The 16,377-nt window shown below is 36.8% G+C and overlaps 1 protein-coding gene across 2 annotated transcripts in view; it reads left to right on the top strand.

Moving 5' to 3' along the window:
• LOC103479716 (corticotropin-releasing factor receptor 2) overlaps nucleotides 1–16,377 on the top strand; it is a 105,504-nt gene that overhangs the window by 1,185 nt on the left and 87,942 nt on the right. The gene's annotated exons all lie outside the window — the stretch shown is intronic.

The following is a 16,377-nucleotide window of genomic DNA, read 5'->3' on the forward strand; positions in this document are numbered from 1 at the left end:
TCATGCAACTTTTAAAGGGCAATTCTTGATAAAAAAAACAAAAAAGTTAATTGTAAATCCCAATTTCTCAAAGTGCAAAATTGTTTATACCTCTTGTCACATTTTGTCATGTTACAGCTGTGAGCTTCAATACATTTCATTGGGATTTTTGTGAATGTCCATCATAAAAAAACATGATTCTTAAAAGGAAGAAGATTATATTTGGCTTTGAAGATAATTAAAAATYGTGGTATGTGTTTGTCTTTAGTCACCTTAAAATAATAATTTTCCAGAACCGCAGTCTGCAATACAGCTGGGAATCTTTGGAGTTTTTTTTCTGCTCATCAAGGCATCAACATGGTTGCTTATTCTTCTCTTGCAAAATAGTTTAAGATCATATTAAATGAAGACCATCTATGAGCACCAATTTTCATGTCTTACCCCTGATCAGGGGTCTGAAGCTGCAAGTAATTTACAATGACTCTTAAGTCTTCAAACTCTTATGCAGTTTTTAGATTTTTCATTGAATAATTGCATTGCATGTCCCAACAGAATGACACTAAAAGTACCAGAAATTTTGCTTTTTTTTAGATATATTTTGTGGCAATAAATTGAAAAATATCTGCTTTTTCTTAAATAATTTTTCAAAAAAATATCAACACCCCTTGCATTTTATTATATAACCTAAAAATAAAATTGGTTCTTGATCATAAATAAAACATTTTGTATTGTATATATTTATCAAATAAGCAATATTTTCTTTAATAGTCATGCAACATTTGGTGTTAAAAGCTTGTTGTATTTAGATGTATTTAACACAAAAATAGCTCTTTGGGCTCCTGATCCCTGCAATAGACCCTTTGTTTTTGACTGGTTCATTCTTTCACATGACTACCGTTTAACCATTATATTGCATCTCTAACTGTACGCTTAGGGTTGTTGTCATGCTGGAAGCTGAACCCCCTCCCCAGTCCCAAGTCTCTTACAGTATTAAAAATGTTTTCATTGAGAATTGCCCTGTATTTTACTCCATCTATCATCTCCACAACCCTGTCCCAGTTTAAGAAAAACATGCTGCTGCATATGTTTCAGTGTGCAGATTTTGTGTGAAGCTTGACATGGACGGTTCTAGACAGGGGCCAACAGGGGCCACTGACTCTGTAGAACTAGTCCTGGCCCCTGTTATACTTAAGGTGTTGCACTTTTAGCTTCATTTGTATTGAAATAAGAATAACAGTTCTCATCCGTTAGGTAAGGAGTCTGCAACCTGCAACCCCAGAGCTGCATGTGGCTCTTTGGAATTGTGGTTCACTTAATGTCTGAATGCTTTGTATTGTTTTTCATTCTTTGGCCTCACTCTGTTAAAGTTGGTCCAGAACCACCACGGATTGACATGCTGTGTTGCTGTGTCAGCTTTGCCAAATAAGTTGATTTGGTGAAAGAAAACATGACTTTGATGACAGTTGACTTTGAGCTTTCACTGATGACCTGTGTGCAAGCAGAGCATGTTGGTTATAAGTTGTATGCGATATGAATATAGTTCTATGAACTGGAGGACTCGGGTCCAAAAACAGTTAACACATATTAGTGACACACATACCTCCTGTAAAAATGGATATTTATATAAAGTAAAACCAAAAACTTGAATCTAAAATTGCATTTCTTTTTGTTCTTCCCAAGTTTTCAAACAAATGATTAAGGTAACTACTCCATAAATTGTTGGTGTTAAATCTAGCCTAATCTACCCACTSTGGCAGTGTAGTCAGTGGATTTACAACTGGATCTCTCACATTACTGCTAGTAGATGCTAAATGACAAGCAAACCCTGAAAAATAAATTCAAGAGTTTCTACACTGTCCAGGCATCAATATTTTAATCAGGCTCTGAAAAGGAGCAACTCAAATTTAAACYATAAAAAGCGAGGTAAAAAATTATAACTAKAGGAAAGTCAGCACCTCGCCAATTGCATATGGTTGAGGAACTTTTGAGCTGATTATGTAAAACGCGCCGTTGTCAGCACAAATAATCGCAGCAATGCAATGATGKTACACATTTTACAAACCGAATTAGGAATTAGAGATAATAACTTCTTCATGGGCCACTGCTCTGACAAATAAATGGAAGCACTAAAAAGCTTCAAGTAAGTTGACCTAATAAAGGTCAAAATGGGAGTAAAAGCAGTCCCATGCTTTCAGCAGAATATCAAATCTGAGCTAAAAGTGACAGCTAAAAGGCCACATCTTATGTGTGTGAATCTCAGCTGTAATACGCGTTTGCTAAATTCAACAACATATGCCAAGTGGGTGGTGATTATTTACAGGCYTGTGARCTCAATCGGCTAATAGAATTGTAGCAGCTGAGAACATCCTCTCTGAGCACAGACACTGTCATATTATGTAACTACAGTACCAATTATGAGACCCACGAAGCCGCTAGCTCAACTTTACAAAATAACAACACTCCTGTACTGTTCCAAAAATGTAGTGTTTCCTGTTAGGTCSTGAACTTTTTCATTTAACAAAGCCACTATGTAGGTCCAGATTCACCAACATTAAAGGGGAAAAATATATTTGTTGTTGTACCGACAGCAGTGATGTCAGTGCTGTAGTTTAATGCTCTTCTTGTGTTCTGTTGTGTTAAGCGTTCATCCTGGCATTTATATTGCAGGAGGTAAAAGTGTGGTTGGAAATTTGAAGTTGTTTCAGGCTGTTAGATCCACAGATTGCATAAGAAGGGTGGGATGCTCTATTTTGTTGAGATTGATTGTTTCGTGAAGTGGGCGTTTTGGATTATTTCTGTGGCTTTAATCAACCAGACGTCATGTTCACATACGTTTTTAAGGAGGGTGAGAAACTGTAGCCAAAACATAAGGCTATTTATCCATGAGACTAGAAGGAAACTAGCAAGCTAGCACTATAAAACATCCACCATTTCTTGTAAGAGTATTCAAATGCCASAATGAAACATTTTTAACATTTTAGCAACTTACAGCATAAACTTAAATATATTTTACTGTTTATTTTTTATAGAGCATCCGAATTGTAAGGTGGAAGGACATGATTTTGATATTTAAAAAAAACAACAGAAAATCTGTAAAGTGTGGCATGCATTAATTTYCTTTTAGTAGACTTCTACAATTTTTGGCAGTAAACTCTCCAACCGACTGCACAATGGCACAGCTGTTCACTCTACTGCCTGATCCCAAGAAGATTCTGTGTCCAAATGCTTGTATTCTTTTCCATGTGAAGTTTTCATGATTTCCTGATGCATGCATTGGTWMCTTCTGGGTATGTGTAGATAWAAATTAGTAGTGACGACATTACGCTGTGGGGATTCCTTTCAGCACAGACACAGAAGCTGGTCAGAGTTGATTGGAAGTTTGGATTGAGTTTAAATGGAGCAACCGTTCTACAGGCTACAAAAGGCTTGAACGTGGAATGGAGGGTCACTTTCCAGCTGGACAGCAGCTCTGAAGATGCAGCCAGAGCTACAGTAAAATGGCTGAGTTTGAAGAATATTCATGATTTAGAATGGCACTGTCAGACATAAAACTTGCTTGAAAACGGATGTTCAAATGCTCTCCGTGCAATGTGACTGAGATTAGCTTCTTTTTCAAAAGGAAACTAGGAAAATACTTTTCCCTGTAGATGTTTGAAGCTGGTACATGTGTCCGAAAAGCAGAAAAAGGTGCTTCTCCAAAGAACTGACTCTGGCGGACTGAACACAAACATATTTTTATCAAAAATAAAATTTTATCAACCATAAAAATATGTTTAATTGACATTTACCATATTTGAACATGTTTTCTTGAACCTCATAGTAGTATTAGTTTGCGTTGCTTAATAAAACAAATCAAAATAGAAAACACTGAGGCTTGTAGTTGTAGCGTGATAAAAAGTAAAGAAAAAAATTCAAGAGATATAAATACTTTTGCAAGGCACTGTATTTGCCTGAGCAGTACTCAGTACTGCTCATGTTCTCCACCCTGATAGCTCCTCGTCCATGTTGCATGACCACACTGTGTTACCTTTCAGTTCAGAGCTGTTGCGTATTGCAGCTTTGAGGTCTCTTTTGAGCTCGACAAATGTCATGGTTCCTTGCTTGCCTTGAGCAAACAGTTGTAATCTCCCATAATTTCCTCTGCCACATCTTTTAATGAGCCAATGCGATTGCATATTGTCCGATTAACCCAAATTATGCTCCAGCTGTTTCATTTGTTTTGAAGTCAGGATATAGTTTCCTCAGGTGATTCTCTGCCAAATTTCTCTAGTGTGGTATTAAATTCTTAGTTGATTATTGGGGACATTTATGTTCTGTTTATTATCATGTTTTTTTGTGATGGTTTCACCACAAGCAACAACATATCTAATTAAAGTTTATGAAAAAGATGACAAGAGCCTAATGATGAAAACATAATTTATTATACTAATTATGTAATTACTGTTTATTTTAAATAGACGAGTCTGTGCAGGGATATTTTTGCTCTGTGTGCATGACAGAGCTGTAGGTAAAATTAATTAATTACAGTTTTTCTCTGTCGCTTTGGTACATTTCTTGAATCATCCACAACATTTGCAAAACAGTGCATTTCTCAAAACAGTTTGTGCAAATGGCAAAACTCCATGGATTACCTTCAAAAACCAGCCTCTTACTCAAAATCCTTAGTTCATCTCTCAAAGTAAATATATGTCAATGAACGTGTCAATGCCATTGGAATGACAAGTCCTTGAGCCATTGTGTACAGTTAAGACAGTTAACTGTATTGATATAATATTTTACGGTGGAATAATATGTTGATGCAAACTATGGCTTAGGTTTTGATGACACTTGTTAATTCTAATTCTGGGAGACTAATTTGCAAGATTCATATTTATACTTTTACTATTTGTATTATAATTTGTTCACAGACTATGCCAGGGAATGTATAGAATTATTCTTCACATATTATGACAACTTCTTCTGCCATTTTATATGTAAAGACTTATTTTGTGAACTTATTCTTAAATGTCATAGAGGTTGAGACGATTCAACAAAGACCCATATAATACATTTTGATCAACATGACTTAAGTAATTGAAAATATCGGAAAGAGCAGACAATTGGATGTAATCACTTGCATGGATGTACAAAAGCATTTGCAGATTGTTCAAAGAAATGGAAAACAGCTTTTTTGATGCTCACAAGTGACACAAACTAACTGCAAAGAATAAAACGGGACATTTAGTAAATGTAAAGACACCTTTGTGTGTGTGCAAAGCAAACAAACAGTCGTTATTACTAGACAGTCTCTATCTGCAGCATACAATGGGAACTCTTCAGGAGTGCTCCTTTYCCATGAAAACACCTCTTTTTCARCCGCCTGCAGTATTCATGCTGTCTCTGACCCCTGGCCTCAGTAAACATASGKGCTCTCTTGACACGACCCATTTCTGGTCGTCATCGGTGACTTACTTTCATAACAGTTCCATTTTGATGTGAGGCTTGACTGTTTAGCACACACACACACAAACACACCCCCACACACACACACACACACATGCACGCAGTCTGTGCTAAACAGGCAACAGAGGCAGGCACCGTACTGAAATGATACATTTATAGTAAACTGCAGGTCTCCCGGTGTTTCACTGTTCAAATTGGGTTTAATTGATGGGCTAGGAACAGCTTCAACAATCAAAGATGAAATAACATTTTTTGGCACAAATTAGGCAGCGTTCTATTGCTGAAGAGGGGCTTCAAGGGTGAAGTTTAGCTCCTGACAGGTGGCATGAGTGCAGCTGTGGTTCGAATCGCCTCTTCACAGCCAGACAGTTCTCGTATTGACCCTGCTGGTTGGATTTGCCCTTTCCGTGTGCTGTTTGCATCACCAGAGAGTAATCCCCCCACAAGCTGAATGTCAATTTGGACAACATCCAGCCCTCTGGGACCCTCCACAGTGTACAGCTGTCGTATATAGAGCTTTATCTAAAAAAAAAAACTAAAAAAAACATCTTCACATTTTACAAATCAYTTATTTGTAAAAATGTTGCTTCCTATTAATCTGGGTTTGACATGTAGTAGGAACAGTGAGTTTTGAACACATGAATGTTTTTATCCATACGTATATTTTTAATATGGATGCTGATGTGAAATTCACACCAGATGTTTGTAACAACYCAGGTAATCCACCCATGCAAAAAAGCAACAACAACAAAAAATTAGTCCATTAATAATGCATAAGGTAGAATGGCACTAGGAGCTGGCATTTAACATTCTTCTGGAAATGCATTGGCTGCGATGACACCACCAAGGCGACTCATTTATGGGGAATCTAATCACATTACACTCAAGTGTAATTTTTTACCAAAATTTTGAAGTTTCTGGTGCCCCCTTCCTTGCACTCAAGATTTTTATTTAGATTTTCAGTTTGTTTCAAGATTGACTGGACCATAGCAGTGTTATTGTTTTTCATTATATGGATTCTGTCATTGTCTAGCATCCATTTTGCTCTCTACTGCTGTAGGTTGTTTATCTGCTCAAATAAACTGTGGACTAGAATAGGAACATTTCACAGCAGCTGATCTTCTTTCTACATATTTGAATAGTTTCATCAATATAAACAAACATTTGGACTTGAACGCATCRATTTTTGCCGTCAAGATGGTCCAGATGGAGTTTACCAGGAGATTTTCTATTTCCTTTAAACTGCAGTTGCTCAGTCAAAAATCCACATTAATGCTCAAAAACCTGTAAAGGATTGTTGGACAGATAGTTCAAAGCTTTAGATTKTCTGTACATTTTGGTCCATTTGCMGTCCATACATAACAACCACAGAAAAAAATCAGATCATAAAACTTCCTCGGGCTAGCCTGATGGTTTTAAAGGCTGGAGATCGATCCTTCTGTTAACATCCTTTTGTATAAAGCAAGCTGGGGAAGACAAGTACAAATTTCAAGAAAAGCGAGATGCATAGGCTTAAATTTCAAAAGAGTTTTTGTGAATCAGAATTTTTTTCTATGGTTGTATATTGTACACCAATGCTGTAAGACAAGGAGCAGGATGACGCCAAGTTAGACATGAACACCCACAAATAAATATATGCAGATGAACACAACTTCTTGTGTTTGTGGTTAACTGAATAAATTAAGGTTTTAATAGACCCTCAATTACTGTTAATGCACTACAATACAAGAGAAAGTGCCAGTTAAAAGATAACTGGCACTTTGAGTTTGAGTTTGCTGTTGTGCAAACTCAAACTGAGCGCTTTTCTTCTCTCCTAGTTCCTCKCTTTATAAACAATGTTGTTCAGATCAACATTCTCAAAAAAGGCCTTAGGAACTTGCACAGATTGGAAGCAGAGCTGCTTTTTAATACTGGCATTTTTCTGCTATTTTGTTAGGTTTTTTTGTGCCTTTTACATCTTATCCGAAGCAATGATTCAATGGGTCATTCCACTCCATCACACTTATAGTAAATAACGTTTTTTTTTTTTATCTTAGGTTGACTTGGGTTGTTATGACATTTGGTAAAATTATCTTGTCAATAGCTCCGTTAAAATATTAATGAAGAAAATTATTCAAATGTTTGGTGCTTCTTTTCCACTGTTGATGTTTAATAAACGTAAAAACATAAAAAATATTTTAGCTCAGCTATGATTCGAGATCCAGAAAGAAAGCCCAGACATCCCTCAGTGAGTCTCTCCAGTTCCTTCTGGAGGATCCCAAGATGTTCCCAGGCCTGAAGGGATTTATAGTCCATCCAGCAAGTTCAAATGGAGGTGCCTAGGAGATATTCTGATCAGATGCTGAAACATCCACTAGCTCCATGCAATGTGGAAGAGCAGTGGCTCTTCTGGATGATGGAAATCCTCATCCCATCTCTGAGAGTGAGCCCAGCCACTCTATGGAGGAAGCTCCTTCTTGCTGATTCTTCACAGAATGTATTTTTTTATATTTTTTCCAATGTTTGGGTCCTGGGGCTGCATGGTGCCCAGTTCAAAGAGGCTATTAAAAGCCCCTTTCACATGGGGCCACCACCCGCAGGGAGGGACATTCAGGTCAGGTGCGATGGGTGTCSAGTACAAGGCAAGGGCGGAGATCTGGGTGAGCAAATTGCCTGCCTCTCAGTCTCACTCTCGTGACATAAATTTTCAACTCGGTCTCAAAATCATTTTTGCTGCATTACAGTTCCTGACATGAAATATTCAGTGAATCATTATGAAGATTTCAGAAGTGAGAGAAATTAGGCGGATTTAAAATTTTTAAGGACGACGACAAGGAAAATGAATCTCGTTGTTACTGTTGGAAATGCAAGTAGTGCAAAGCACTTGATTAATGGGAATTTGTTTGTGCCCAGCAGCAAAAACCTTTATAGAACTCCTAATTGCACAGCTGATGCCAATCTGCAGGGTGCTTCTAGGTTCTACAACAAAGTGACAGGACTCCAGAAACATTTAGATACTGCTGGGTCGCAGTGAATCTCATTTGCTGCCAGAGAGAATGTAAAATGACAAAATAGGTCAGACTAAGAATAGAATTGGGACCTCACATCCCAAGAGCAGGTGTTAATTAACACAATGCTTTAAAACATACCACATGCAAGCAAAGTCATCCTTATCAGWCAGTTGAGTACATTGTTTTGCACAGTCCAAGCTTTGATGCATTTTATTGTGTTAAAAGTATAGAGCTGAAAGGGAACCAAGAACATATTCTCCTTCATTTACCTCCTGAGTCTCATAGGTGAACATTTAAGGTAACAGATTTACGTGCACAAGAAAGTTGACCTACTCTCATATTTTCAGTACAATCCCGTGTGCTTTGAACTCCCAGTTGTTGAATTTTCAAATTATTCAGTGCAAAACCTTGGTGCTTCTGAATGTAAGCTCAAAGTCAGCAAAATGCATCAGTTCCTTCAGAAAAATTAGTGAGCTTACATATCTAACAGGCCTGTTCAGGTATGTGGTTATGAATTCTTTACCATTTCTGCAAGTTCATATTAATATTAATGTCAATGCAGAGTGTCTTAAGAGCTTTATGCATTTTTAAACCTCAGCGCTCTTGTTTTTTTGGAGGGTTGCATTTATGTAATTCTCTGGTCTACATAAAATGAACGTTGGAGTGGGACTGGATTTTCACATGCGATTTCAGAACATTTGTTGTCTCTGCATTGCCACATTAATGTAATTTGCCTTCTGTCAAGCCCCAGGCAAGATTACATGTTCAGAAGGCTGAAAATTATAATATCTATTTCGAAGTTTTAGTTTGGAAAATTAAAGCAATATTTTGTGGACCGTTTGGCTTTTTTGTGCTTACTCAAACTGGCAAAAATACAATTTACTTAGGGAATTCACTTCTTTCAAGTCCATCACATAAAAAAAAAAATACATGACACGTGTTGCATCTTGTCCACACATTATGTCCCATCCTTGTCAACATAACTCAGAGCTCAGATTGCTTTTTCTGCAATAGAAATGTATTGATTCTCTTATCAGGATTAATAAAGTCTGAGACTTATCAGGGCCGCTGTGCATCTCCGACTCCGAGAGGACAGTGAACCTTTATCTTTAATCAGAGAAGATGAGTGCATGCAACCCTGCTTCACTGTCAGGGGTAAAGATGGCACGGAAATGAGAGATGATTTAACTGAGATATCCATAACACTGGCTTGAGAACACATGTAGAGCCTCGACGTTTTCTAGTTTTATCGCATTATAGCTGCATACTTTGATGGACATTTAATGTGGCACACTAACACAAAGCAGCACATAATTTTAAAGTGAAAAGACAATATTACATAGCTTTTGTGAACAAAAATATGTAAAATATTCAAGCAAATGTATTCAATTCAAAGCCAAGAAATGTGTGTAAGAAGGTTCTCTGAGCAGATAAGATCCAAATGGAGCTCTCATTTTGATTCAGAAGGGCTGAATATAATGCACAATTGTTTGAAAGAAGCTTTTTAAGACCTGTATAATTTTCCTAGCATTTTACCTTCGTGTATTTCTTGTTTAGATAGCTCTAATTGTTTCCCATTAAAGTTTTTGGTTAACATGTAATGAGATGTAAAAAAAAAAGTTCTAGGGGTAACTATACTTTTCTGAGATGCATAACTGGTGGTCTAAAGTCACCAGGAAGTTCTGCTAAAAGAAATGAGCCAGTATTTTGACTAACATTTTGTGTCTTGAATAGAAAATTTGGCTTTTATTTCCATGGATCAACAGTTATGCCAAGGTTTTGTGACCGATCTGTCTGCCTACTTCTGCACTGCTGAATTATCCAGTCGTGTCTGSCTGCCAGGGTTTGGTGCGACACTGCTGTGTTGATGTTGTGGGCCAGTTCAAGATGTAACACAAAACCGTGCCCAAAAGATTGCTTCACCATGATGTATTCCTTGAACAGCAGAGAAATTACGAATGAAACTGTAAATCAAGGATATTTCCGTTGGGTACATTGTTTAGACTGTTTGGTGCATATGCTGATGTGAACTGTGACACTGGGTATTCTCTCATATGGAAACAACTTCCATCAAATGTATTTTGATGTGTAAACACACATCCCACAGAAAMWTGARGAGTGGAAAATCTGAGCTTGTCATTATTCTCTCTGAAATTGCCCTCAAAGACTCCTAGTTAGAAAAAAAKACTCTTGCTGTACTGTAACTGTAATTTTCTTGTTAAAATACATGAAGTTTTTGCCTTCAAGAACCTTGTTTTGTTAATTCATACGCCATATGGTCACCTCCCTAAAATAATATTCCAAGTAATTTTTTTGACAAAAGTGATTTTGGCAAAAAAGAAAAAAAATCCTCATCTCTTTATTTCCAAAAGATGTTTTAGACAAAAACAAAAAACAAACAAACAAACAAAAAAAAACACTTGTGACAAAAAATAACTGAAACTTTTATTTTAGGAAGGTGATTATGTACAACTTATTATTTTCCCTGAATACCATACAATAGCTACGAAATATGTGTCAATACATTTGGTCCCTTTTAACTTTTTCTTGTCATGTTGCAAATTTTAATGTATTTAAATATATGYGTAAACTATTTATGTCCATTCTTGTGTAGTGTATTATCTYRTATTTGACAGGGTGCACCCTGCACTTTTCCTAAAGCAAGTCCATAGATTTGGGCCAAAACCTTCACCTTTGGACCAGGGAGCTTTGTCACCTTTGAAGCAAAATGGGGAGATTTGGAAACCTGAGAACCTGTCAAGGGTGACAAATTGATGTTTAGCTGCTCTGTGGGTACTTAGCTGTACTGCGTGACACCCGTGGGTAATTCTGCACAATAGATGGAAGAATGTATTTGTAATCAATTCTTCCATTASAAATGGAAGAATTGGGAAGGAAATTCAAACTATTCAGACCTGACGTACTGATGTGCTCTGTGGCTATAACCGGCAGAGGAGAGTGACTGGCTCCTAACCCTAAGAACCTGACTTTCTGTTTGGGTTTCATGAAGAGATCAGTGGAYCCATCTTTTCTGTGACTGCTCAGAATAAAGTAGCTGCACCACAGCTGTGTATGAAATACTTTTCCTGCTGTGAATTTACCCACTTGGAAACCTTTGATACACCCTTTCATGGTTAGGCATGGCAAGAGGTTGGTCCTTCAGCAAATTCAGGTCAAACATGTAACAAAAATTTCTCTAGTCACTGCACACAAAGTCCCCTATGGGGCCCAATCAGCACCAGCCTCCKCTGGCTCTGCTTACAACTGCCACAGCAGGCGGACATGACACAGTGCTCCACAGAGCGTGACATACATTTCTAAATCATACAGACATTTAAGTAGACAGTTTTTCCAAAAAAAGTGTTCCCTTAGCTTTTGGTTTTGGTGTTGTCCTGTGAAATGGGATTGATAGATGTTGAAAGAAAGATCTTGTCTACCTTCCTGAATCTGTTCATATGCAATGCTTTGCCAAAGTATTATCTTGTTGACTATTTTTCTTTACATTTTGTCATGTTACAACATCAAATATCATTGTATTTTTTATTTTTTTCTTAAAAACCAACATAGGGTAGCCCATGATTGTAAAGTGGAATGAAAAGGATGCACATTTGTAAATTTTGTTAAGCATTTGCTGCTCCGCTCAGTCAACACCAAAGTCATTTTAATGTGCATTTAGTCTTTTAGAGTACATCTCTTCCAGCATTGCATGTCTAGTAACAGTGTTTGCCCATTCGTCCTTGTAAAATGGCTCAGGCTCTGTCAAATGTGGTAGAAAATGTATAGCCATAAATTTTATAGACCTTCCTACAAATTATCAATTGGATTTTGATCTTAACTGTCACAGGTTAATTATAATAAAATACTATTATGTTCGTTTCTGAGGTACAGCAATAATGTTCGCGGGTCAATTTGACCCGGCGAGAGGTTTATCATGCAATAGTGTCAGAAACCAAAAAATTCCTCCAAAACATTTTTTTATCTGATTATTAACTCTAATACTAACCATCTCAATCACAATTTGTGCAGTTATGTTTTTTTTATTTCTCAGAAATTAAGGATTAATGACGACAACTTACTCAATTACTCATTTGGACATAAAAAATGGGATTTACATTTTTTATGTCCACTGAAAAAAACCTAAACACAAAAAAAACAATAATTTCCTTGAAAGTGATGTTTGGTAATTTTTTTTATATTACATTTAAATTTTTTTTTCAAAAGGGTGATCTTTATAATTGAACTTGAGACACACGTACTGTTCCGGGTCAAATTGACCCGCCAATTTAAATCAAGATAAATAAGTCATACAGAGAGTATTTATGTTTTCCTCCACTTCTACTGAGTGCCCACTCAGTGTGGGTGGAGTTTGTCCACGGGAACAGAATAGGTTCCCGTCAAAAGTTGTATGAACATCTGCTTTCTCGCAGTTCATTGTGAAGTAAAGAGAGCAGGGAGAAAGTGGGTTTGTGTGTGTCTGCGTGTGCATGTTTGTGTGTGTGTGTGTGTGTGTTGTGTTGTGTTTGTGTGGTGAAATAAGGTTAATAGCTGTAAGGAAACAAACAGAATTGGACATTTTTAATCTTTTTTTGCACTTTAACTTGACTGCCGGGTCAAATTGACCCGAACAGTATTGATGTAACAAATAGACGCAGGGGGGGCTGCAAATGTGTAAAATGAATAAATTTTCAATTTATATGTAGAGTTCACCTATTAAGACAAATAGAAAAAGTTTCATGCAATAAAAATACTTGCAACTATTTTAAAAATATTTTTAAACTTTAAAACGGGTCTATTTGACCCGCAACATAATAGGAGGGATTTAACTCGGCAATGTTTTGAACAAAATGTATGTCTACAAGTATTTTTCCTCAACCACGCAGTCCCTATCTCACTGATTCTGCTATGCATATGGAGGTGAAGTGAAAATACAGTAACAATATATGTTTTTTTCTGGAARTGCTTTGCATTACTCTGACATATATACACTATTTAATAATTTTAAAAGCTTTATGTTGTTAAAAATACATCAATAAATTAATTTTGTCTGCCTACATTTTTTTTCACAATGCCAGAATTTACACATTATTGTATTTTACTTGCCTGATGGTGGCCATCAGCACTTGTACAACAGAAAAACAGTGCAGTATTCTGACTGTGATTTGGGAATGAAATCAAACAAACCTCAGAAATGTTTCACACAAATTCCACCCACAATCTCACATCCCACCGAATGGAAGAAATACCAAAGGCAATGTTCTGCGAAACCCTCCCACATCCCCTTTTAGGACCATCGGACCACATTGCTCTCTGCTTATACTGTCAGTTTATTTCCAGCTGTTGAAAAATGGATCACCACATTCTGATGAGATCCTTTAAGAACCCTATCCCCAGGCACATCAAACTAAACGCTCAGACCATCCTGACCAGTTTGCATTCGAAGCCGACAAACCTACAGGGAGTTTCATATCCCTGGCCCTATATCCCATCATCACAAACMCTGGAAATAATGATTTTGACACTGGTTTTTAATATCTACCTCATGAAAGTCGTAGGACTATCTGTGCTGGATATTGAACTTCCTCACGGAGAGATTTTAGGCTTGATGAGCAGAGGCACTTCTCTCTGGTGCTCGGCACAGATCCGCCTGGCTATATTCCCCAGGGTTGTTTGCTCAGTCGCCCTTTGTTTAAAGTTTAATAAATGACACGTAGACAACTCTGTAATAAAATCTATCAACTCAGAAAGGGCACTGAGTATTCACAYGGGGGGGAAGTAATTAATTAAGCCCAATGCTCAAAGTCAACAAAACCAAGGATTTGATTGATGAGTTTTAGAAAATAAAAGACCAAAATACACAAGTGCATCTACACAAATGGAGTAGAGGTGTAACTAGGTAACATATTGAGGTCTATGGGAACTTGTGAAAATTAGCACACACCTAATCTTTCATGTAGTAAACCTGGAAAGAACTTCACTTCTCAATTATTTCTTTGCCATCCACAGAGGAGCCATAGTAACATCACTTTTATGCTCCAAACCACCAGGGATATAGAAAAGGGGAATCTGAAAGGCCATTCAAGGACTTGGACACCTGCAGTGTCTGATAGCACACAGTGGAGCTTCTTGCATGAATGGAGTCCAGAATAAGCCTGCTTCAAATTAATCAGTTATCTGATATTCTGGGGGGTCGATAGGCAAAATGCAGTGCAGTCCTTGAGAAACCTCCCTATTCTTAGCTGCAAGCAAAGACTTTGCCACTATGTGCAAGTGCCTCAAATGACTCGTCTCAAAAATTGCAGCTGCAGGGTTCACCATTGATGAACAAGTATTTATGCAATTAATTTCAAGTAGTTTTGCGTAGTGGTGGTTTCTTTTACTGAAAGTTATTTACAAAGGTTTTTCAGACTACATTTAATATCTAAGGAAATATGTTTCAGACAGATTAGATAGCAGAACTGCTGAGAATACTGTAAATGTTCACTAATGTCTCTCTGTTTTGTAAAAGTCCATACATTCTGCCCACTGTCAGTCAGTGTCTGTTATTAACAAGCAGGAAATTAGCAAAATAAGGGACAGAAATTAAGCAGGAGTCGAAGACAATTTTGCATCTCGGGTTTCAGTCGCACTCGGTGTAAGAATTGGAGAAAGGCTGTGAAATAAGTGAGAACAGAAACGCTCAAGAGTTCAACTTCAGAGTATAAYAGAGGGTATTTTACTGTATTATAAGGTGTTTTTTTTTCCTTTTTGAGAGCTATACTGAAAATATGTTATGAATGTCTTCAGGTACTATGTTTACTTTGCTCTGTTTAGAAAACTGTCTAATGCAGGTACATTAGATTTAAAGCACTGTTTGCCATTTAAATAATGAAATAATTTTTAACATCACTCAAAAACCTCCAGTTTTTAAAAATAATTTTAGCTAACATAGGTTAACATGTATTATATTTAGATTACACAGAATTTTTTTTTTTCTTTTTTGTGAACACAAATACATTTTTGCTGTATTTTAATGGTCAGATTAAAAAAGAAAAAAAGCCGTTGTATGCTTTTAGGTTGGGTGAAGGTTTATGAAACGTGACGACATGCTGTTTTATTGTAGTCTCATTATCCAGACACACTATGTTCCACAATTAGCTTGCTAGTTTCACTGAAGGCCATACTTAGCACAAAGCCCTTTGCTCATATGTTCTCGCCAACCGTCTTCAGAATTGCTACAAGGGGCAAGTTTTTGACAGCAAGCAGGGAAGTAAGTGTTTGCCCTTGCAGTTTTACCTAACATGTCATGAGGCCATGCTGAGAAACAAGAAGCCTAAAGAGACACAGCTGTGACTAAAACATCTCTGCCTTAGGCTCCATTAGTGCTTCAGTAGAGATAATGCAGCCCTTCTCAAGAGCAAATTAGTATCTTTGCTAAATAGATRAAGCAGACTGAAAACTGTCCAATCTTCTTTTCAYACCAATTCATATGACGTGTGGAGATGGATACAGTTATCTGATTATTTRTTCTTTTTGCCGCTTAATCCAGGCCGAATGTTTGTGTTACTTAGTCATTTAAAATTCCATTTTCTCAAACAATGGAAAAATAAAGGCAAATGACACCTTTCAAATATGCCCAAAAGGCTTTGTTATCAAAGTTATTTCTTATAATCTAAAAGAAAGATAAGTTAGCAGTAACACATTTTAATTTTCCCTTCTGGAATACGCATCTTAGTAAGGAAGTTTTACAAAAGACTTTTTAGTAAGTTTACTGTTACCCAAACACATTTAAAGCAAATTTGTTTCCATGAAATCCTTCCGATAATGTTATTATACTACTTAAGTTGATACATAAGTTCTTCATATTGGTTTTATATGTTAGTATGTGATGGATATTTTTATTGCTTTTATACATTTTATAAAACCAACAACCATATATGCATTTTTGTTTCTCTCTTTATCGACCATCTTGGACATCTCTAAATAGGCT

Source organism: Poecilia reticulata, linkage group LG17 (genome assembly GCF_000633615.1).
Source record: "Poecilia reticulata strain Guanapo linkage group LG17, Guppy_female_1.0+MT, whole genome shotgun sequence".
In the NCBI taxonomy this organism is placed as follows: domain Eukaryota; kingdom Metazoa; phylum Chordata; class Actinopteri; order Cyprinodontiformes; family Poeciliidae; genus Poecilia; species Poecilia reticulata.